This window comes from Bombina bombina, chromosome 1, assembly GCF_027579735.1.
Source record: "Bombina bombina isolate aBomBom1 chromosome 1, aBomBom1.pri, whole genome shotgun sequence".
NCBI lineage: Eukaryota > Metazoa > Chordata > Amphibia > Anura > Bombinatoridae > Bombina > Bombina bombina.
The window spans coordinates 108717372-108743094 of record NC_069499.1 but is presented as its reverse complement, the minus strand read 5'-3'; the positions used below and the strand labels follow the sequence as shown (position 1 = coordinate 108743094).

General features: G+C 36.4%; 1 protein-coding gene across 1 annotated transcript in view; it reads left to right on the top strand.

Annotated features, from left to right (window-relative positions):
- Positions 1-25723, top strand: part of LOC128644920 (cholesterol 24-hydroxylase) — a 175232-nt gene that overhangs the window by 28289 nt on the left and 121220 nt on the right. The gene's annotated exons all lie outside the window — the stretch shown is intronic.

Sequence of the window (25723 nt, the reverse complement as noted above, 5' to 3'; positions counted from 1 at the left end):
ATGAGCTAGTGACGTATGGGATAATAATACCAAAGATGTGGAACTCCACAGAAGAGTCACTAGAGAGGGAGGGATAAAAATAATAACAGCCATCTTCCGCTGAAAAAATTAATCCACAACCTAAAATATAAGTTTGGGGGCGGAGCCAGCTAGCAAAGAGAATAGATGCGTGTTTGCAGAGCTCCTATATATAATATCATTTCAAGGCTATTAACTAGCCCCTACAGATGCAGATTACACCACAAAAGTGGCGGGGACATTAACAGACCCATGATCAGTAAGAGGTTTACCAGATACGAGCCTTCTATCACCCTTTAAATATTTGATTTTATTAGGCTGGGGAGATAGGCCTAAGACGGCAGTTAAAGTACACCGCTGTTCTGAATTTACTCCCATGTGCCCTTGGAACCTCACAGAACTGCAGGCTGTGGATCGCCGAGGGAGTGATATATAGAGTCAGAATCATGCTGGTTTAATATCGGATCTGGGAGGTGATGGAATAAATAGTGCAAAAACTTTCACTTCTATAGTCGTTGCCATAACTCCTGAGGGAGAAGGAGTCCTGGACTAGAACACAAGTTTACACTAAGGACCTCATTACAGATGGAGCGCATCGCATTCGTTTTGAGGGAGCTGTCTAATCGATTGGACCAGCATCACACAGATTGCATTGCTGTACTGCATGGTGGAGCCAACATACTTCTCTCTGATATGCACAACCTGTGCACGGATGTTTCTGCGGTCCGGGGAAGCGCTGTGAGGCCCCGGTGTGATTCCCGGGTGGCGGACATCTGGAATGGTCAGCTTACACAAGAGAGAGATATTGAGCTTGATATGGCTCTCATTGAGGAGGTAGTGGTAATAGCTAAGTTACCGCTTACTAATAGCATTGCAGAGGTGTTGGTGTTTGGAGAAGCGGGTCCGGTACAGGAAGATGTGCAGCAGCCTATCCAGCTAAACAATCAGGTCGGTCTGTTTAAACCTCTTGAGGACAATGGAGAATACAGTGTACAAATGGAAGAGATCGTTGTCCACAGATGGCCAGGAACCTTGGATGTCCCACCACTACTCACAGGGGTTATGATTGATTTTTCTCCCCAGCTTACTCAGTGTACATACGCAATAACAATAAGGTCTGGGGTAGGTTAAATGAGCCCTTTCATTATGGAACTGCGGATGCTAATTTGAGATTCTGACTAATTCAAATTTGAACCCGTTAATGATGGTCTTTGGACCGGATACAAAGGGCCTAACGTCTTCTAAACTGTTGAAATGACTGCTCTTTCTCTTTGAAGCTATGGTACAATATATATTAGACTAAAAGGTTCAGGTTTGCTATTAAATTTTGGTTAGGAGTGTTATTGTTTTATGTTTGTATATGTCCCTTGCTTCTTACTGTACCGCAATAGTTAAACATATACTCCTAGTTTACAGAGGAGAGGTTTATATTTTCTTTAATATCTCTATATACTATATGTAACCTTCCCCCTACAACCCTAGTCTCTGCTATGTATTTCCCCTTATAGCAACTCTTACAAGAAACTTTTTGCGGCTTAGAATATAAGGTGGCATTAGCCATCCCACGCAAAGGGAGGTCAATGGAGAGAATTCTTCTGATCATATTCTATTATACTAGTGCAAAAGAGAGGGCTTATTTTACTATTCTTGCTCATATTGTGCCAGTTACAGTACTGTTACTCACTTAATAATTGATGTGATCTTGCAGCTTATTTGTGGTAGGGATAGTGTACTCTCATTAAATTTGCTAGAGGTTTCAGAGATGTTTACGATTCTGGAGTTATATTCTTCAAATGTTCTTAAATCATTCGTGGTGCTGCCTAGATGTATCTTTGGATGAGGAAAGATAGGAAACATCAAACTGGTCATTGAATTGTAGGATAACTATACTATTATTAGCAAGCTTATAACTTTATTAGTGGGAGTTCAAGGTTTATCAGTTCCCCTATGACTCAGATAGATGTCTAGGTTTTGCAGCTATAATCAATATATTCTCTTTGTGTGGCACTATATAATCCTAATTATTTTATACCACTGTCACCTCCCCCCCCTCTTCTTATTCACCCTTTTTGGTGATTATCCAGCGGTATTCACCGGCTCATGGTATTAACTTTATTTCATATCTATTTAATGAATGCTAATAGTATAGTTAATATCTTATACAGTACCCTTCAGGGAAAAATGTACTTTTCATTCATGATAAGTTTTCTATGCTTGCCAAGTTAAAATATCATTCTAATAGGCAGTAACTTTAGATAGTAGGGTACCACAGTAGCATCTTATAAAAAATAAAATTATAAGGTATCAATGTAAACTTTGCAATGTATATATCTGTGACAGGCTAATAATGCAATATGATATACTGAATGTATGAATGTTGTCATGATCTACTTTCATTATCAGACATGTTTATTTTGATGTAACTTATATTTATGGCTATTGTCTTGCTAAATACCTTAATAAAAAACTTTGATTTTAAAAAAAAATATATAAGTTTATTCTCATAAATGAAAAGAAAAAACTTAAACATAAGCAGAGGAATCAAACTGAAACAGCTGCCTGAATAACTTTTCTACCAAAAACTGCTTCTGAAGAAGCAAATACATCAAAACAGTAGAATTTAGTAATTGTATGCAAAGAAGACCAAGTTGCTGCTTTGCAAATCTGATCAACTGAAGCTTCATTCTTAAAAGCCCATGAAGTGGAGACTGATCTAGTAGAATGAGCTATAATTCTCTGAGGCGGGGCCTGACCCAACTCCAAATAAGCCTGATGAATCAAAAGCTTTAACCAAGATGCCAAGGAAATGGCAGAAACCTTCTGACCTTTCCTAGAACCAGAAAAGACAACAAATAGACTAGAAGTCTTCCTGAAATCTTTAGTAGCTTCAACATAATATTTCAAAGCTCTTACCACATCCAAAGAATGTAAGGATCTCTCCAAAGAATTCTTAGGATTACGACACAAAGAAGAAACAACAATTTCTCTATTAATGTTGTTAGAATTCACAACCTTAGGTAGAAATTTAAATGAAGTCTGCAAAACTGCCTTATCCGGATGGAAAATCAGAAAAGGAGATTCACAAGAAAGAGCAGATAATTCGGAAACTCTTCTAGCAGAAGAGATGGCCAAAAGGAACAACACTTTCTAAGAAAGTAATTTAATGTCCAAAGAATGCATAGGCTCAAACAGAGGAGCCTGTAAAGCCTTCAAAACCAAATTAAGACTCCAAGGAGGAGAGATTGATTTAATGACAGGCTTGATACGGACCAAAGCCTGTACAAAATAGTGAATATTAGGAAGCTTAGCATCTTTCTGTGAAATAAAACAGAAAGAGCAGAGATTTGTCCCTTCAAGGAACTTGCAGATAAACCTTTATCCAAACCATCCTGAAGAAACTGTAAAATTCTAGGAATTCTAAAAGAATGCCAGGAGAATTTATGAGAAGAACACCATGAAATATAAGTCTTCCAAACTCAATAATAAATCTTCCTAGAAACAGATTTACGAGCCTGTAACATAGTATTAATCACTGAGTCAGAGAAACCTCTATGACTAAGCACTAGGCGTTCAATTTCCATACCTTCAAATTTAATGATTTGAGATCCTGATGGAAAAACGGACCTTGAGACAGAAGGTCTGGTCTTAATGGAAGTGGCCAAGGTTGGCAACTGGATATCCGAACAAGATACGCATATCAAAACCTGGGAGGCCATGCTGGAGCTACCAGCAACACAAACAAGTGTTCCATGATGATCTTGGAGATCACTCTTGGAAGAAGAACTAGAGGAGAAGATATAAGCAGGTTGGTAACACCAAGGAACTGCAAATGCATCCACTGCCTCCGCATGAGAATCCCTGGACCTGGACAGGTACCTGGGAAGTTTCTTGTTTAGATGGGAAGCCATCAGATCTATTTCTGGAAGACCCCACCTGAACAATCTGAAAAAACACATCTGGATGGAGCGACCACTCCCCCGGATGTAAAGTCTGACGGCTGAGATAATCTGCTTCCCAATTGTCTACACCTGGGATATGAACCGCAGAAATTAGACAGGAGCTGGATTCCGCCCAAGCAAGTATCCGAGATACTTCTTTCATAGCTTGGGGACTGTGAGTCCCACCCTGATGATTGACATATGCCACAGTTGTGATATTGTCTGTCTGAAAACAAATGAACAGTTCTCTCTTCAACAGAGGCCAAACCTAAAGAGCCCCCTGAAATAGCACGGAGTTCTAAAATATTGATTGGTAACCTCGCCTCTTGAGATTTCCAAACCCCTTGTGCTGTCAGAGATCCCCAGACAGCTCCCAAACCTGAAAGACTTGCATCTGTTGTGATCACAGTACAGGTTGGACAAACAAAAGAGGCCCCTTGAACTATATGATGGTGATCTAACCACCAAGTCAGAGAGAGTCGAACATTGGGATTTAAGTATATTAATTATGATATCCTTGTATAATCCCTGCACCATTGATTCAGCATACAAAGCTGGAGAGGTCTCATATGAAAATGGGGATCGCGTCTGATGCTGCAGTCATGAGACCTAAAACTTCCATGCACATAGCTACTGAAGGGAATGATTGAGACTGAAGGTTCCGACAAGCTGAAACCAATTTTAATCGTCTTTTGTCTGTTAGAGACAGAGTCATGGACACTGAATCTATCTGGAAACCAAAAAAGGTGAACTTTGTCTGAGGAATCAAGGAACTTTTTGGTAAATTGATCCTCCAACCATGTCTTTGAAGAAACATGTGAGATTATGCAGAATGTAAAGACTGAGCAAGTACCAAGATATCGTCCAAATAAGGAAACACCGCAATACCCCGTCTCTGATTACAGAGAGTAGGGCACCGAGAACCTTTGAAAAGATTCTTGGAGCTGCCGCTAGGCCAAATGGAAAAGCGACAAATTGGTGATGCTTGTCTAGAAAAGAGAATCTCAGAAACTGATAGTGGTCTGGATGAATCAGAATATGCATCCTGTAAGTCTATCGTGGACATATAATGCCCTTGCTGAACAAAAGGCAGAATAGTCCTTATAGTCACCATTTTGAAAGTTGTCACTCTTACAAAACGATTCAAAATTTTCAGATCCAGAACTGGCCTGAATTAATTTTCTTTATTTGGGACAATGAAAAGATTTGAATAAAACCCCAGACCCTGTTCCTGAAACGGAATTGGTATAATTACCCCTGAAAGCTCCAGGTCTGAAACACACTTCAGAAAAGCCTGAGCCTTTACTGGATTTGCTGGGATGCGTGAGAGAAAAAAATCTTCTCACAGGAGGTCTTACTCTGAATCCTATTCGGTACCCTTGAGAGACAATACTCTGAATCCATTGATTTTGGACAGACTCTGCCCAAATGTTTTGGAATAATCTTAATCTGCCCCATACCAGCTGAGCTGGAATGAGGGCTGCATCTTCATGCAGACTTAGGGGCTGGCTTTGGTTTCTTAAATGGCTTGGATTTACTCCAACTTGAAGAAGGTTTCCAATTGGAACCAGATTCTTTGGGGGAAGGATTAGGTTTCTGTTCCTTATTTTGTCGAAAGGAACAAAAATGGTTAAAAGCTTTAGATTTACCCTTAGATCTAAACTCCCTTACTCCCTTCCCCCAATGACAGTTGAAATAATCGAATGCAACCAAGAACCAAATAAATGATTACCTTGGAAAGAAAGAGATAGTAATCTAGACTTAGATACCATGTCAGCATTCCAATATTTGAGCCACAAAGCTCTTCTAGCTAAAATAGCTAAAGACATAGATTTAACAAATTTATAAAAAATGGCATCACAGATAAAATGATTAGCATGTTGGAGCAAGCGAACAATGCTAGACAAATCAGGATCCATTTCCTGTTGCGCTAAACTTTCCAACCAAAAAGTTGATGCAGCTGCAACATCAGCCATAGAAATAGCAGGCCTGAGAAGATAGCCAGAATATAAATAAGCTTTCCTTAGATAAGATTCAAGTTTCCTATCTAAAGCGTCCTTAAAAGAAGTACTATCTTCCATAGGACTAGTAGTACGTTTGGCAAGAGTAGAAATAGCCCCATCAACTTTGGGGATCTTTTCCCAAAACTCCAATCTAGCTGCTGGCAAAGTATACAATTTTTTAAACCTTAAAGAAGGGATAAAAGAAGTACCAGGCCTATTCCATTCCTTAGAAATCATATCAGAAATAGCACCAGGAACTGGAAAACCTCTGGAGTAACCACAGGAGGTTTATAAACAGAATTTAAACGTTTACTAGTTTTAGTATCAAGAGGACTAGTTTCCTCAATATCCAACGTAATCAACACCTATTTTAACAAGGAACAAATATACTCCATTTTAAATAAATAAGTAGATTTGTCAGTGTCAATATCTGAGGAAGAATCTTCTGAATCAGATAGATCCTCATCAGTGGAGGATAATTCAGTATGTTGTCGGTCATTTGAAATTTTATCAACTTTATGAGAAGTTTTAAAAGACCTTTTACATTTATTAGAAAGCAGGATAGCAGACAAAGCCTTCTGAATTGCATCAGCAATAAAATCTTTTATATTCACAGGGATATCATGTACATTAGATGTTGAAGGAACAACAGACATTGTACTATTAATGATGGATACATTCTCTGCATGTAAAAGCTTATCATGACAACTATTATATACCACAGCTGGAGATATAATCTCCACAAATTTACAACAGATACACTTAGCTTTGGTAGAACTGTTATCAGGCAGCAGGGTTCCAACAGTGGTTTCTGAGACAGGATCAGATTGAGACATCTTGCAAATGTAAGAGAAAAAAACAACATATACGCAAAATTATCAATTTCCTTATATGGCAGTTTCAGGAATGGGAAAAAAAGCAAAAAGCATAGCCCTCTGAAATAGAAAAAGGCAAGAGGCAAATAGGAATGAGGTTTTAAATAATTAAATTATTTGGCGCCAAGTATGACACACAGCGCAAAATTGAATTATTTTTTTTATGAAAAAAAGTTTTTTATTGAATTTAACATTTTACAAAGAAGTCCATCAAAATTACAACTTTAGTCATTTTACAAATCATCTATCCATCTCCTAAAATGACCACATTTACATAACACATAGAAGCATAAACTCAGCAAAACCCATTTTTTGACATCAACACTTTGTGATCATTTCAGGAACCTATGCAAAACCTATGTGAGAGGGGACCCAGCCTAAAAAAAAACTAAGTATGTCCTGGCCCATTCGTCTAAATGCTCAGCCCCTGCCTCAGGAAAAATTGGATTCAACTCTAAGGAAGGGGAAAGGGAAGTGTGTTGTGACCCACCCAGACAAGCTGAGCAGGAGCGGAAGAGGCGTGGGTGTGACCCCCTTCGTAACCCCATTTAATTTTAGTCAGATGTTCTAGATCCCTGTTGTCTATTTCTGGCCTCAGAATACATTATCCAGGGTTCCCATATCAGTAAAAACTGCTCCTTATTACCTATGATATCTGCAGAGGCGCTGCTCATCTGATAATAATAATCAATCTTATTCCTAATTATCAAAAATGATGGGATCGTTGTCTTCCAATATCTTGCAATGGTTAACTTAGTTATAGTAGAAATAAGTGCCACTAATTTATTTGCTTTTGAGTTCAGGCCTGGGAGAGGCTCATGTAAAAGTGCCTGAGTAGGGGATAAATTAATCTGCCTATCCATAATTTCGCTTAAAAGGGTTGATGTTTGGGACCATATATGGGATACATGACAACAATGCCACAACATGTGGGCATATGTCCCACTCTCAGTACAGCCTCGCAAACAATTTGTGTTAGCATGTGCCTTATGTATTCTTGAGGGATGGAAGTACCATCGAAATGCTACTTTAATAAAATTTTCCTTTAAATGGGCACAAATAGAGAAAGAGGTACCAGACCTCAAGGTATCGCACCACCTATCTGCTGACCAGGTAAAATTAAATTCTGATTCCCATTTTATCATGAACGGTAATTTACTCAACTTAGGTGGGTTATTAAATTGGATATATAAGTTAGAAATCGCCCCTCTTGTCCGTCCGGTGGCTAAGCAAAGTCTCTCTAAATAGGAGCTAGTAGTTAATTTATTGTATCCTAGGACCTCACCTACTCTTGCTCTTAGTTGGAGGTAGTGGAACCAACTCGCTTTCTCTTGCCTATTGAGTTCAACATACTGGTGAATAGTGATGTCGCGAACCTAAAACTTTGCGAACGGCGGACACGAACTTCCGCAACTGTTCGCGAACAGGCGAACCGGGCGAACCGCCATAGACTTCAATAGGCAGGTGAATTTTAAAACCCACAGGGACTCTTTATGGCCACAATAGTGATGGAAAAGTTGTTTCAAGGGGACTAACACCTGGACTGTGGCATGCCGGAGGGGGATCCATGGCAAAACTCCCATGGAAAATTACATAGTTGATGCAGAGTCTGTTTTTAAGCCATAAAGGGCATAAATCATCTAACATTCCTAAATTGTTTGGAATAACGTGCTTTAAAACATCAGGTATGATGTTGTATCGATCAGGTAGTGTAAGGGTTACGCCCGCTTCACAGTGACAGACCAAACTCCCCGTTTAAAGGGACAGTCTACACCATAATTTTTATTGTTTTAAAAGATAGATAATCCCTTTATTACTCATTTCCCAGTTTTGCATAACTAACACATTTATAATAATATACTTTTAACCTTTGTGATTATCTTGTATCTAAGCCTCTGCAAACTAGCAGACTGATGTTTCACAGTTAAAAAAGTTTTTTTTTTTTTAAATTTACACTACTGTTACACCAGATATGAGTGGTGGCACTGGGCAAGTGGGCACAGTTTACGCTGTGAGCCTGGCACACACGCTGGCAGGCAGGCAACTGCAATTAGATTACACTAGCAGACTGATGTTTCACAGTCAAAAAAGTTTTTTTTTTCTTAAATTTACACTACTGTTACAACAGATATGAGTGGTGGCACTGGGCAAGTGGGCCTGGCACACACGCTGGCAGGCAGGCAACTGCAATTAGATTACACTAGGAGACTGATGTTTCACAGTCAAAAAAGTTTTTTTTTTTTTAAATTTACACTACTGTTACAACAGATATGAGTGGTGGCACTGGGCAAGTGGGCCTTGCACACACGCTGGCAGGCAGGCAACTGCAATTAGATTACACAAGCAGACTGATGTTTCACAGTCAAAAAAGTTTTTTTTTTTAAATTTACACTACTGTTACACCAGATATGAGTGGTGGCACTGGGCAAGTGGGCCTGGCACACACGCTGGCAGGCAGGCAACTGCAATTAGATTACACTAGGAGACTGATGTTTCACAGTCAAAAAAGTTTTTTTTTTTTAAATTTACACTACTGTTACACCAGATATGAGTGGTGGCACTGGGCAAGTGGGCCTTGCACACACGCTGGCAGGCAGGCAACTGCAATTAGATTACACAAGCAGACTGATGTTTCACAGTCAAAAAAGTTTTTTTTTTTTAAATTTACACTACTGTTACACCAGATATGAGTGGTGGCACTGGGCAAGTGGGCCTGGCACACAAGCTGGCAGGCAGGCAAGTGCAATTAGATTACACTAGCAGACTGATGTTTCACAGTCAAAAAAGTTTTTTTTTTAAATTTACACTACTGTTACACCAGATATGAGTGGTGGCACTGGGCAAGTGGGCCTGGCACACACGCTGACAGGCAGGCAACTGCAATTAGATTACACTAGCAGACTGATGTTTCACAGTCAAAAAAGTTTTTTTTTTTTAAATTTACCTACTGTTTGTTACAACAGATATGAGTGGTGGCACTGGGCAAGTGGGCCTGGCACACATGCTGGCAGACAGGCAACTGCAATTAGATTACACAAGCAGACTGATGTTTTACAGTCAAAAAAGTTTTTTTTTTTAAATTTACACTACTGTTACACCAGATATGAGTGGTGGCACTGGGCAAGTGGGCCTGGCAGTATACGCTGTGAGCCTGGCACACACGCTGGCAGGCAGGCAACTGCAATTAGATTACACTAGCAGACTGATGTTTCACAGTTAAAATTTTTTTTTTTTTTAAATTTACACTACTGTTACACCAGATATGAGTGGTGGCACTGGGCAAGTGGGCCTGGCACACACGCTGGCAGGCAGGCAACTGCAATTAGATTACACTAGCAGACTGATGTTTCACAGTCAAAAAAGTTTTTTTTTTTTTTAAATTTACACTACTGTTACAACAGATATGAGTGGTGGCACTGGGCAAGTGGGCACAGTATACGCTGTGAGCCTGACACACACGCTGGCAGGCAGGCAACTGCAATTAGATTACACAGGGGAAAAACAGACTGATATTCTAGCCCTAAAAAGGGCTTTTTGGGGTGCTGTCCTTACAGCAGAGATCAGATGAGTCCTTCAGGACTGTAGTGGACACTGAATACACTAGCCTAGCTATCAATTTCCCTATTAAATCAGCAGCAGCTACATTGTCCCTCCTCTCACTAAGAAAGCAGCTTCCGAATGAATCTAAAATGGCTGCTGTCCAGGAGCTGGGAGGGTCTGGGAGGGAGGGTCTGCTGCTGATTGGCTGGAATGTGTCTGCAGACTGTGAGATACAGGGTCAAAGTTTACTCAATGATGACAAATAGGGTGTCGATCGAACATTGCATATGTTCGCCCGCCGTCGCGAACGTGAACAAGCTATGTTCGCCGGGAACTATTCGCCGGCGAACAATTCGAGACATCACTACTGGTGAAAGGTTATTAGCTTGGTTCCCCTAAAGGTATCTGCAATTCGATACAAGCCTTTATTTGCCCATTTCTCCTGTGTGACTTGGTCGTAATTAGTGGATAATGTTACCAATGGGGTCGCCTTCGATCCCCTCTGTGTCAAGGAATATTTGGATGTCAGTGTTTCCCACAATGTTAATGTGTGTGATATGGTGACAAAACATCTCCAGTTAGGGGGTCTATCCTTTTTTGTGGTCCAAAGCAGTTTATAAATAGGATGTATCATCATCATGTCTGATTCTATTTGAACCCATTGTATCTTATCTAATTGGTTATTCCATAGAGAGGATTGTGCCATTCTGGCCGCATAAAAATAAGCCGTTAAATCCGGCAGCCCCATCCCTCCTCCTGTTTTATGTCTAGTAAGGGTTTGTTTATTGACTCTGGATCTTCGGTATTTCCAAATAAACGCTATTAGGTCTTTTTGAATTTTCTGTAATGTTGTAATAGGTATATTTATGGGTAATGAACGAAAAAGGTATAACATTTTAGGCAGAACTGTCATCTTAATCGACGTCAATCTGCCGTATAAAGATATATTAAGCTTGTTCCATCTTGATAACAAATTTTTAATATGTGTGAACAGGGGTGTGTAATTTAGTTTATAAAGGTGATCTAAATTGCTTGGAATATTGATGCCCAAGTACTTCATGCCCCTATCGGACCAATTGAAGTCAAAGTTCAATGATAATAACTTTTTAGTGTGTTCTGGGAGGTGTACGCTAAGCGCCTCGCATTTATCATTATTGATCTTGTAACCCGAAATGCTGGCGAACTTGCTAATAACTGAGTATATCAGGGGGAGGGATATCATAGGTTTGGTGATAGACAGAAAAACATCATCCGCGAATAAGCTGATCTTGTGTTCTTTGGTTATGTATTTTAATCCCAGTGATATCTACATTCTGCCTAATACTAGCTGCTAATGGTTCGATAAATAATGCAAATTAAATTATTTTTTGGCGCTAACAACATCCGGAAATGACCCACTCGTGTCATTGCAGACGCAACCTTGTGCAAGGAAACTCGGCGTCAACCAAGACGCCGGAAATGACAAACTTGCGTCACCAGACTTACCTTCGCGCCGCAAAAAATTCTCACGCAAAAAATGACGCAATAAACATAATCATTTTGTGACCTCGCAAGCCTAATTTTGCCCGCGAAAATTTAATGAAAAAGCAGTCAATTTGAAAAGAGACTATACCCCAGGTAAGAAAAATATTTTCCTAAATATGCTTTTTCCAAAATAGGAAACTGATAGTGTTGCCATCTGTACACCAGATATTATTGTTTTATGGGAAATCACCCATTGCTTCCTACTCATTTCAAACATAAGATAATCTAGACCAATTTAATTTTAAAAAGACATTAAACCAACTAGAAAGATCCATTCTTGAGTCAGAATTACTTATTTTATACAGGCATCTTGTTTTTCCCCCTTTTTTATCTATTTTTTGTTAGTAGTTTATGTAATTATAATAGCTGTCACTTTAAATAATTTAGATGTGCTATAACTCCATTCACATAATACCAGTTTGGTATGGTAATTTATATACCACATTCTGCTTATTGTATTATATGAAAACCTATATTAATCATCTCCCAAAAGATCATAAACTTGGGGAACTAAAAAATCACATCTTAAAAATAATTCCACCTTAAATTAAACAATTGTAACCATTATAGAAATAGAACAGAAAGTATCTTGATCTGAAGTGATGATGAAAATGCTGGATACTAATCAAACAAATACACAATATAAACTTGTTGTCTTCACCTGGTAAAGATATATACATATGTAGATTGTATTAGAACTTGCAACATTTCATAGTATATATGTAGAAAACCTGCTACGCTGTTTCTGTACCCGGTACAATCAAAACAAAGTAACATTCTTTTAATATAATTCATTGCAAAGGTTTTCATATAGATTATATGTACAAGTTATTATAAATGTATCTATATAAGTGTTTTAAAGTGTTTTCAGGTTTTTCCTAACTATGTATAAGTGCAGATATTATATCATGTAAAAAAAAAAAAGCAATAACAAGTCTGTTTACCCAAACAATCTATTTATACATGAGGACTGCACAGATTGGGACTTTGCCCTTTTTAAAGATGGAGGATGCAACGCCAGATCAGTGAAGTGACAACCAATCACAAAAGAATGACATCAGCATTTAGGACCAATGGGAGGACTTTTCACCCTATTTCAACTCCAGGGAATAAGACGCACACCATCCAACTTTCCTTTGAAAAAGCCGTACGCTTACGGTGAAACGTACGTCAGGAATATTAACTGAACGCCACTATACGTTGTGTACAAGTAAGGTCGCCAGGACAGGTATTGAGAGATTACTAGTTGCCCAGGGGGAACCAGCTAAGCCGGTGTGGCACACTATTTCTCTCCACCCTACCAAAGGATGTTATCTCTCCCACTTAAAGCTTTGCTAGTGGTTCGATACCCGAGTGACTGTATACTTCGACGTGTATATTTGTGGCTTTTAATGATTTTATGTATTTTAAATAAATAATCCTTTTACCTGAAGCAGCTGTTTGCAGTTGGTATATACTGGTTACCTGGCAGTATAAAACCGGGTGTGCGCCTGTACCTAGAGCCTAGTAGGCTCAGTAAAGTGTGAGTAACCCCTTGGTGGGACTACGAATGTGAAGATAATATTTCTTTTTCACCAAATTGTATTGCACTATATTTTTCTTATTTTGTTTTTGAGGCAAGAAACCACTTGAATCACTTCAAACACTGGAATTGAGGAGAACTCCCACAGAACACCCATATCCTTACACCGTATATATTGTTGTTACTTTTATATTTGTGTATTATTTAGTTTATCACTTTTTATTTTCACATATTTATTCACCAAGTGATTATTGTACTTTTGTTGAACATTTGTGCAAAAGGAAATATACATAAACCTGACTCATGGCAAATCTAACTACAATACATATATTTAGAACTTTATATTAATACATAAAGGGACAGTTTACTCGAAATATTTTTCCCCTTTAATTTGTTCCCAATGATCCACTTTACCTGTTGGAGTGTATTAAATTGTTTACAAGTAGCTCCTTTCCCCTTATGGGTATTGGCATTTGAAATAGTTGATTTAGCATGTGGTATCCCCACCTATTCTGAAACTTTGTGGCCGCAGGTCCAAGCTTCTAATTTTCATAATTTTATTACTCTGCAGTTGGTAAAAAAGCAATTGTAAACACATTAAGGGAAAAACTATTTTACAGTATACTGTCCCTTTAAGTAATGAAAACATACTTACCGAAAGACACCCATCCACATATAGCATATAGCCAAACCAGTACTGAAACGGTTATCAGTAGAGGTAATAGAATATTAGAGTATATCGTCGATCTGAAAAAGGGAGGTAGGAGATGAATCTCTACGACCGATAACAGACAACCTATGAAAAAGATTTCCCGCAAGGAAAACCATAGAATTCAATAGGTGATACTCCCTTCACATCCCTCTGACATTCACTGTACTCTGAGAGGAATCCGGCTTCAAAATTCTGAGAAGCGCATATAAACTTAGAAAATCAAGCACAAACTTACTTCACCACCTCCATAGGAGGCAAAGTTTGTAAAACTGAATTGTGGGTGTGGTGAGGGGTGTATTTATAGGCATTTTGAGGTTTGGGAAACTTTGCCCCTCCTGGTAGGATTGTATATCCCATACGTCACTAGCTCATGGACTCTTGCCAATTACATTGTTTAAAAGTGCATACTGTATAAAGTGCCAACATCCAAACAGATACAAGCTCCCAAAGTGAGACCCCTAAAAGCTCAAAAAAATTAATATAAATACAGAAAGAGGGAGCGCCAGCTATAGGCTAAAGTATCAGAATAACAGAATAATATTAAAACATTAAAATACATTTATTGCATTCACATAAACTAGGGTACCCTATGTACATATAACAATTCAATTGAAAACAATTAAAAAATAGTTAAAAACAATAGAGTAAGTGCCCCTCAAGAGAGAGGGGAATACCAAAACATATAAACACAAAAAAATGTGTATTAAAAGTCCCAAATAATATAAAAAGTCTTAATAAGTGATGATATCCTTAACAAATGTCCTGTGTAAAAGATCTGGTGCCCTTGTGAATCCAATTAATCATTTGTGTGTGATGGGGTATCCAAGAAATCAAAATAAAGATGGTTATCAAAAATATATGATAAAAATAAAAATCAAAAAAATAAAAATAAAAATGGGAGATAATTGAATCAAGTGAAAAAAGTGAATAAGAAATCCAATAGGATCCAAAAATTGCAGTACCTGTAAAAAACAAAAATCACCTAGTGCAATAACGCTAATATGAATATAAACTTAATTGAAAATCAACTCGTTTCGGCCCCAAAGCTGGGCCTTTCTCAAGATGTCTACTGCTGGTAAAAGTATGGCTTAAATAGCCTATAGGGACCAATCAAGATGGGTGTAATTTCCCGCCTTAAATTGCCATTACATGTATCATGACAACTCTCTAATGCCCTTAATAAAGATGGTGGCCACTGGCTCTTTTACTTCCTATAATTTCCCACCATAAAATGCCATAACATGTATCATGGCAAGCCTCTAATGCCTTTAATAAAGATTGTGGCTACTGGCTTTTTTTACTTCCTGTAATTTCCCACCTTAAAATGCCATTACATGTATCATGGCAATCCTCTAATGCCCTTAATAAAGATGGTGGCTACTGACTCTTTCACTTCCAGTTCTGGCTCTGAGGTCACAGCCGGTTGCATGATGGAATTCTGGGACATGTAGTTCTGATATATAAAAAGGATATTGATTTATTGTCAATTTATACTAATATGCTCTAGTCTACATTAAATCTAAAATAAATAAAAGCTACTAGTATTAGGGATTGTCCATATCGGTAGGTGTATACCTCTAATGTAATTCACATTGAGAATACAATACATTTATAATTAAGAACTATAGGATAGAGTACAATTAAGAGTTTATACAATTGGATGAAAGGTAATGATAAAACCACATATTTAATAGACAGAAAATATCACTAAAAAGAAGATATTTTTTAAAACATTATAGAAATGACATTAATAAAAACAAAATAGTTTTATAAATAGCATTTAAAAACATTAGAAAACAGTAAAAAATGTTGAGAAGTAAACACATATTGATGATTTATACTGAGTAGTATAAAAAATGAAAGTATATGAAGTATAAAAAGTAAATCAAACTGTAGGAGGGGGAGTTGTATCAATTTTTTCAAATTTAAATTTATTTAAAAATTAAAGTTGTATCAAAATAATTTAGTTAAAAAGATGTAAGACTTCGAAATCAGCATTTAGACCCTGTGGATATATACTATCTATGTAAAAAAATCAATTTTGCCTCGGCCTGTAGTAGTCTTTTACCATAATCTCCCCCTCTCCATTGTTTTGGTACTTTACATATAGCCATATATTTGAGACTTGTATTTTTGCCTCCATATTTCTCTTGAAAATGTTTGTATAGTGGGACATCGTCTCTATTATGTTTAATGGCTAATAAATGTTCCTTGAATCTGTCCTTGACACTCCGTGTTGTCTGTCCAACATATTGGAGGCCACAACCACATTCTAACAGATAAATTACCCCTTTGTCCTGACATCGAATGATATAATTGCTCTTGGATAATATAAATGATATAAAAGCCTCTTGGATAATATTTTATTTAAATGTGTCACCCTTGATACCATGTGGCAAGCTTTACACCATCCACAAGGGAAGAAACCTTTTAGTCTCTCCCCTTTAATATTAGTCTCAAATAATCTCTTTTCTGTTTTTGTAGACTTGGTGCTAGCATTGTCTTGAGGTTTTCAGATTTACGATAAATTTCGGGGCATTACTTAATTTTTCACCTATTATATTATCTTGTTTCAATAGGTACCAATTGTTCTTAATTATATGTTAAATTAGAATACGATTCTCACTATATTTTGTAATCAGTGGGACAATGATCTCATTTTTATTCTCATTTTTATTTTTATATACCAAAAGAGATTCTCTGTCTATTGTATTGACAGTTTTAATGGTATTCTCTAACACATCTTCTGAATAACCTCTTTCCACAAATCTGTCTTTCAGAAGACTCGACTGTTCCAACCACTTGTCTGCCTTTGAACAATTTTTCTTAACTCTTAATAATTGTCAGTTTTGGTATGTTGTTTTTCCAAGTAGGGTAATGGCAGCTTGATTGATGAATGTAGTTGTTACAGTCGACTTTTTTAAAAAAGGTGGAAGTTTCAATTTTACCATTTTCTATCTCTATAAATAGGTGTAAAAATGTTATATTAGTATGGCTAAATTCATAGGTAAACTTGAGGTTTTGTTAATTTTTGTTCATCACTTCTATTGTAAATTTCAAGTCTTCCTCAGTGCCTTGCCATATCATAAAAATATCATCAATATATCGATGATAGAGGACCAGATCCGCGCTAGCTGGGCAGGAGTCCCAGAATATGGGCTCCCACTTGCCAATATATAAATTCGCATAGCTAGGCGCGAATCTGGTCCATATAGCTGTACCACATAATTGTTTATAAAACGTATTATCAAAGTTAAAATAATTATGGGTTAAAATGTATAAAATACCTTCCATAATAACATTTCTTTGTTCCTCTGCCATAGTATTATCTTTATTAAGGAAATATTGCACAGCCTCTATTCCCTCTTTATGGGGTATACTTGTATAGAGGGACGTCACATCACAAGTTACTAAAATATATTTTTTATCCCAAGTTATTCTATTTAGTATATTCAGCAACTGCGTGGAGTCCTTCAGATATGCTAACATATTTTTGTAAGTTTTTATCAATATATTGTGATAAATTACTTGTTATGGAACCAATACCAGAAATGATCAGTCTGTCAGGGGGATTAATGAGTGTTTTGTGTATCTTTGTCAGATAATAGAAGATGGGAATTTTGGGGATTGAAAATAGAATACCCCAAAATTCCCATCTTCTATTATCTGCCGAAGATACACAAAACACTCATTAATCCCCCTGGCAGACCGATAATAAAGATAATACTATGGCAGAGGAACAAAGAAATTTTATTATGGAAGGTATTTTATACATTTTAACCCATAATTATTTTAACTTTGATAATAAGTTTTATAAACAATTATGGGGTCCAGATTCACGCCTAGCTATGCGAATTTATATATGGGCAAGTGGGAGACCATATTCTGGGACTCCTGCCCAGCTAGCACTTTTTAAAAAAGTCGACTGTAACAACTACTTTCATCAATCAAGCTGCCATCACCCTAATTGGAAAAACAACATACCAAAGGGACAATTATTAAGAGTTAAGAAAAATTGTTCAAAGGCAGAAAAGTGGTTGGTCCAGTTGAGTCCTCTGAAAGACAGATTTGTGGAAAGAGGTTATTCAGAAGATGTGTTAGAGAATACCATTAAAACTGTCAATACAGAATCTCTTTTGGTATATAAAAATAAAAATAAGAATAAACTAAGTGAGAATGAAAATTAGATCATTGTCCCACTGATTACAAAATATAATGAGAATCGTATTCTAATTGAACGTATAATTAAGAACAATTGGTACCTATTGAAACAAGATAATATAATAGGTGAAAAATTAAGTAATGCCCCGAAATTTATCTATCATAAATCTGAAAACCTCAAGACAATGCTAGCACCAAGTCTACAAAAAACAGAAAAGAGATTATTTGAGACTAATATTAAAGGGGAGAGACTAAAAGGTTTCTTCCCTTGTGAATGGTGTAAAGCTTGATAGCATGGTATCAAGGGTGACACATTTAAATCAAATATTAGCCAAGAGGTTTTTAAGATCAATGATATCATTCGATGTCAGAATAAAGGGGTAATTTATCTGTTAGAATGTGGTTGTGGCCTCCAATATGTTGGACAGACAACACGGAGTGTCAAGGACAGATTCAGGGAACATTTATTAGCCATTAAACATAATAGAGACGATGTCCCACAATACAAACATTTTCAAGACAAATATGGAGGCAAAAATGCAAGTTATAAATATATGGCTATATGTAAAGTACCAAAACAATGGAGAGGGGGAAATTATGGTAAAAGACTACTACAGGCCGAGGCAAAATGGATTTTTTACATAGATAGTATATATCCACAGAGCCAAAATGCTGATTTTGAAGTCTTTCATCTTTTTAACTAAATTATTTTGATACAACTTTAATTTTTAAATAAATTTCAATTTGAAATTATTGATACAACTCCCCCTCCTACAGTTGTTTAAGTTACTTTTCACTTTTTATACTTCATATACTTTCATTTTTTATACTTCTACTCAGTATAAATCATCAATATGTTTTTACATCTCACAGTTTTTACTGTTTTCTAATGTCTTTTTAATGTTTTTAAATGCTATTATAAAACTATTTTGTTTTTAATGTAATTTCTATAATGTTTTAGAAAATATCTTCTTTTTAGTGATATTTTTTGTCTATTAAATATATGTGGTTTTATCATTACCTTTCATCCAATTGTATAAACTCTTAATTGTACTCTATCCTATTGTTCTTATTTATAAAAGTATTGTATTCACAATGTGAATTACATTAGAGGCATATACCTACCGATATGGACAATCCCTAATACTAGTAGCTTTTATTTATTTTAGATTTAATGTAGACTCAAGCATATTAGTATAAATTGACAATAAATTAATATCCTCTTTATATAATCAGAACTACATGTCCCAGAATTCCATCATGCAACCGGCTGTGACCTCAGAGCCGGAACCGGAAGTGAAAGAGTCAGTAGCCGCCATCTTTATTAAGGGCATTAGAGGATTGCCATGATACATGTAATGGCATTTTAAGGTGGGAAATTACAGGAAGTTAAAGAGCCAGTGGCCACCATCTTTTGTTAAGGGCATTAGCCCCAAGGCAGAACATACAGTGATCCGAGATGTCATCGCAGAAAATGCAGCTTGTCTGCAGAAAGAACAGAACCCATGCAGGAACTGTTAGACATAGTGCTTTAACTTTGCAGCTCTACTTTTCAAACAGAGCTGTGTTCTGGCTTCACTGTTTAAGTGCTCCAGTGCATCAAGAGAAAAGTGCTATTTGAGAGTTGTCATGATACATGTAATGGCAATTTAAGACGAGAAATTACACCCATCTTGATTAGTCCCTATAGGCTATTTAAGCCATACTTTTACCAGCAGTAGACATCTTGAGAAAGGCCCAGCTTTGGGGCGTTGATGTACATGTTATAAGTAGTCACTGCTCGAGTTTACATATAGGGTAAGCCTATTTTCAATTAAGTTTATATTCATATTAGCGTTATTGCACTATGTGATTTTTTTTGTGTGCAGGTACTGCAATTTTTGGATCCTATTGGATTTCTTATTCACTTTTTTCAACTGATTCACTTTTCTCCAATTTTTATTTTTATGATTTTGATTTTTATCATATATTTTTGATAACCATCTTTATTTTGATTTCTTGGATACCCCATCATACACAAAGGATTCATTTGATTCACAAGGGATCTGTTACACAGGACATTTGTTATAGATATCATCACTTATTAAGACTTTTTATATTATTTGGGACTTTTAATACACATTTTTTTGTATTTATATGTTTTGGTATTCCCCTCTCTCCTGAGGGGCACTTACTCTATTGTTTTTAACTATTTTTTTATTGTTTTCAATCAAATTGTTATATGTACATAGGGTACCCTAGTTTATGTGAATGCAATAAATGTATTTTAATATTATTCTGTTAATCTGATACTTTAGCCTATAGCTGGCGCTCCCTCTTTCTTGCCAATTACATGAAAGAAAAGGCACTAAGCAGTGGCTTTTACTTAAAGGGACACTGAACCCCCCAAAAAATCTTTAATTATTCAGGTAGAGAATACAATGTTAAACATTACAATTTACTTATATTATCTAATTTGCTTCATTCTTTAGATATCCTTTGTTGAAGAAATAGCAATGCATATGGGTGAGCCAATCACACAAGGCATCTATGTGCAGCCACCAATCAGCAACTACTGAGTCTATCTAGATATGCTTTTCTACAAAATATATCAAGAGAATGAAGCAAATTAGGTACTAGAAGTTAATTAGAATGCCGTTTAAAATTGCATCTTCTTTTAGAAATCATTGCAATAAGTATTATTTATCATTTTAACAGGATTTTACATGTTATTTATTTTAAACTTAATTGGTACAGTCTCCATTACTTCCTGTCACAGGCCCACAAAGGGGCTGGGTCTCTACAGTAAGGGAAGGTAGCAGTTTTTCTTTTGAAGTGTTGCTAGGAGACATCTAATCTAGCTGCAATCAGTTTATTGTCCATGTAGGGACTTTTGCTACAAAATACATCACAAAAGAAATTAAGATCTGTTATGTCTGCTTGTTTACCTAACTGTAGGCAGTGACTACACTGATAATGTACTGCTTATTTAGAATGAAAACAAATAAGTTGGTTTTAACACAATCTGTTTCTTTTTATGTATACTTTGATTTCACTTTTTTTTCTAGTAAAGGAGCTCTGTTTCATATCCCTTTACCTTGCTCTTTGCTGTGTGAGCATCACCTGCAGTGTCTACTAACTCCTTCAATATTTTCCAAAGTTTGCAAAAAAGTGACAGCACCGCCAATCGTCTTGAAATAACTTTTAAGTTATTTATTTTTATTTATTATTAAAGGGACATATGTCAATAAAAAAAGCTCTGTTTCAGACCACCTGGTCCTTTGTCATGCTAATTACATAGGGGTACATTATATATCTAAAGAGAATGTTTCCACTAATCATACCAATATGACTGATGTAAACATACTGGGCTCGATCACATATGTGGCGTCGCCTGCAAAAGCTGGTGTCGGCTGTTTTTAGACAGATGTCACAATAACATATAATGCGCGGCATACAAATGTGGCACATATATTTCACCCGTCAGCCGATATTTTTACTCCCATAAACTAACATTGAACCGGCGTCACAAGTCGGTATCACATATTCAGCGCAAGAACTTACGCGGCGAAAATGGAGAAATTTTACTCAATTTTCACCTCGCCACACATAGGCAGACGCAGGAAGCCTGGCGCTGAGTATATGAGCACCGTAACTCCCTGGAAGTTTTAACAAAAACACCTAACGCATGCACAATATCTACCAGTCAGCCGCCACCCCCCCCCCGCAATAACTAAATAAAATGTATAAACCCCTAATCTGCCAACCCCCACATCGCAAAGTACCTAATAAAGTTCTAAACCCCTAATCCACCACCCACCCAAAACACAAAATATCTAATTACACTATTAACCCCTAATCCACCAACCCCCACAACGTAATTTACCTATTAAATCTATTAACCCCTAATCCACCAACCTCCCACAATTCAATCTAACTATTAACACTATTAACCCCTAAACCACCAACCCCCCACAACCCAATCTACCTAATTAACCTATTAACCCCTAAACTATCACTCCCCCCACAACGAAGTCTACCTAATTAATCTTTTAACCCCTAAACTGCCATCCCCCCACAACACAAAGTATTAATCTAATCACTAAGCCCCTTAACCTAACACCCCATAAGTTAACCCTAATTACATAAAATAAAAGACTATCTAACTATTAAATTAATTAAAAATTACCAAAATAAAAAAAATCCTAACTTAAAATTAAAATAAAAAATCCTAACATTACATTAAAAAAACTAAGATTAAATTAAAATAAAAAATCTAATATTACAAAAAATAAAAAAATCTAAAATTACATAAAAAAATAAACATTCAAAATAAAAAAAATAAAGCTAATCTAATACCCCTATAAAAACAAAAAAGCCACCCAAATTAAAAACACCACTAATCTAAGAATAAACTATCAATAGCCCTTAAAAAGGCCTTTGTAGGGCATTGCCCTGAAGCAAACCGCTCTTTTTCATAAAAAAACTACAAATTAACCCCTAACAGTAAACACCCCCCAACCCCCCAAAATAAAAAAGACCTAACTCTAAAAAGCTACCCATTTCCCCTAAAGGGGCATTTGTATGGGTATGGCCCTTAAAAGGGCAATCAGCTCTTTAGTGCCCATTAAAAATAAAAAATAAATCCCTAATCTAAAAAATAAAAACACCAACAAAAAAAACTAACACTAACCCCGACATAGGTACTCACCATTCCTGAAGTCCGGCAGTTAAGGTCTTCTTACAGGCGGCTCCATCTTCATCCATCACGGGACTATCATTTTTCTTCTTGCCGGAGGTGTGGAGCGGTCTTCCCCGATGCGTGGATCCGGATCGCTGGTCCTCCTCGGTAGCGGAGGTCTTCAGCGACGTGGAGGTCCTCTTCATGCAATCGTCAGCTGCACACTGAATATTGAATGCAAGGTACCCCGTGCATTCCTATTGGCAGAAATTTTCAAAATCAGCCAATAGGATGAGAGCTTCTGAAATCCTATTGGCTGTTCGAATAGGATTGGCTCTGCACCCCAGAAGACCGCTCCGCACCTCTCGGAAGAAGATGGATTTGCCTAGATGAAGACTTTTCTCAGCCTGGAAGAAGATGGATGTCCGGATTTTAGGAATGGTGAGTACATTTTTTGGGGTTTTATTTTTTTTTATTTTTTTTGGGGGGAGGGGGTGTTTTTTTTTTTTTTTTAGATTATGGCTTTTTTTTTTAATGGGCTGCTAAAGAGCCGATTGCTCTTTTAAGTGCAATGCCCATACAAATGCCCCTTTATGGGCAATGGGTAGATTAGATTTTTTTAGAGTTAGGTCTTTTTTATTTTGGGGGTTGGGTGGGTGGCGGGTTTTACTGTTAGGGGTTAAATTTTTTTTTACATAAAAGAGCTGATTTCTTCAGGGCAATGCCCTACAAAAGGCCCTTTTAATGTTTTTTTGATATAATGGTTTAGTGTTAGATTAGGGGGTGTTTTTATTTTGAGGTGGTTTTTTTGTTTTTATAGGAATATTAAATTGTTTAAAAAAAAATATTTTTGGACAATTTTGTTTATTTTTTTCTGTAATTTTAGATTTTTTTATTTTTTGTAATATTAGATTAGGGGGTTTTAGGTTAGGGGTCTTAGTGATTAGATTAATACTTTTGGGGGGATGGCTGTTTAGGGGTTAATAGGTTAATTAGGTAGTTTGCGATGTGGGGGGGTTGGCGGATTAGGGGTCAATAGGGTAATTAGGTACTTTGCGATGTGGGGGATGGCGGATTAGGGTTTAATACATTTATTAGGTACTTTGCAATGTGGGGGTTGGCGGTTTATGGGTTAATCACTTTATTAGGTATATTGCTTAGTGGGGGGATGTTGGTTTAGAGGTTAATACATTTTATTATTAGTTGCAATTTAGGGGGAAAGCGGATATAGGGATTTTGACGTGTCGGGTTCATTTTTGGGAGACGGGTTAGATTTTTACGGGCGATTTAACTTTTTATTGTTTTTTACTTAGGCGTTGGCAGATCATATACTGCCATAAGTCACTGGTGACTCCAGAAATGTCGATTTCCATGTCGATTTCCGCACATTTCTGTACCTCGTAGGTTAATCCAACTTACGACAGAATCTGATCTGCCTCCGTCGTATATGTTATTCATCCAATGTGCAAGGTGATCTTACGGGTGACATGGGTATCAGCTACGTATACCTAATCTCGCCCAAGGTTTGTACCAACAGTAGATTAAAATATTTTTATAATTATATACATGTTTTTTGATAGCTATCTACTGACGCCTATTGGTCTAGAATAACTATTGCATATAAACAAATAAACATGCAACAAACAATATAGACAGAATATCGTCATTTTAAGGACAATACATTACATCACACCAATTCTCATTTCTCTGAAAAATATATCTTTAGTTTTAAAACCATACACCTTTTAAAAATATTAAAACATATTTATAATAATTTGTAATCTTAAACATACTGTATATATAAATCATAATATCTATTCAGACCTTTTGGCTCTGACATACTCAAATGATTAATCCATTACACCTCTCTTTTTTTCAATATGATTTCCTATCTCCACCCCTTTGTGATTTTGGAATATGATCTATTATTTAAAATCTCTATTTAATCACCAAATGCCCTGTCTGTAAAAAAAAAAAACAGGCAGAGAAAGGAAGAATTGCATCCTTTTCTACTAGATGATGTAATAAATAAATATGATGTTGAAAACAAAGAAACAAGCAAACTATGCAAAATTAATTATTAACTTCAATGATCTCTCAGCTGATGTACTTCATTATAGACCTGGTCAAATCTTAGAGACATTAAACACTTAGAGATGTTAATATAAAATGATAACTTGTATATATAAAAAAAACTCTACAATATACTGATTTATTTTGTCCCCTTTTCCAGTAATTCCATTCTGAAATTATGAGCTTTTCAATTCCGGTTAGAAATTGAAGTGCATAACACTGTTATATTCCACACAGCCATTAGATACAAATTTTAGTGACCTATTTATTACTGTCGCTAATTGGCCACAGCAGAGAAAGTAACCTAAGTTACAACATGGCAGCTCCCATTATTTTATAGACATTAAACCCTTACACTTATTTTGTCAATATTTAAACAATTTATGAAACGTTAAAAAATGCATCTACCTGTTATTCACAGACTAATCTTTTCTTTGAATGCATCATTTTATCTAGCATTTATTTAGTGTTTAATGTCACTTTGATGGTGTGTAATACAAAGGCATATCCATTTGTATGTTTAAAGAACCAGTATGTACAGTAGATTTGAAAAACTGACAATTACACAATAAAAAAGATAATACAATAGCACTTTGAATTTGAAATGACCAGTACAATATTGTACAAAATGCATATACGTGTATATATAGTGCACTTTTCCACATGATCATTCATAGCTGGAACCTCAGAAAGTGTG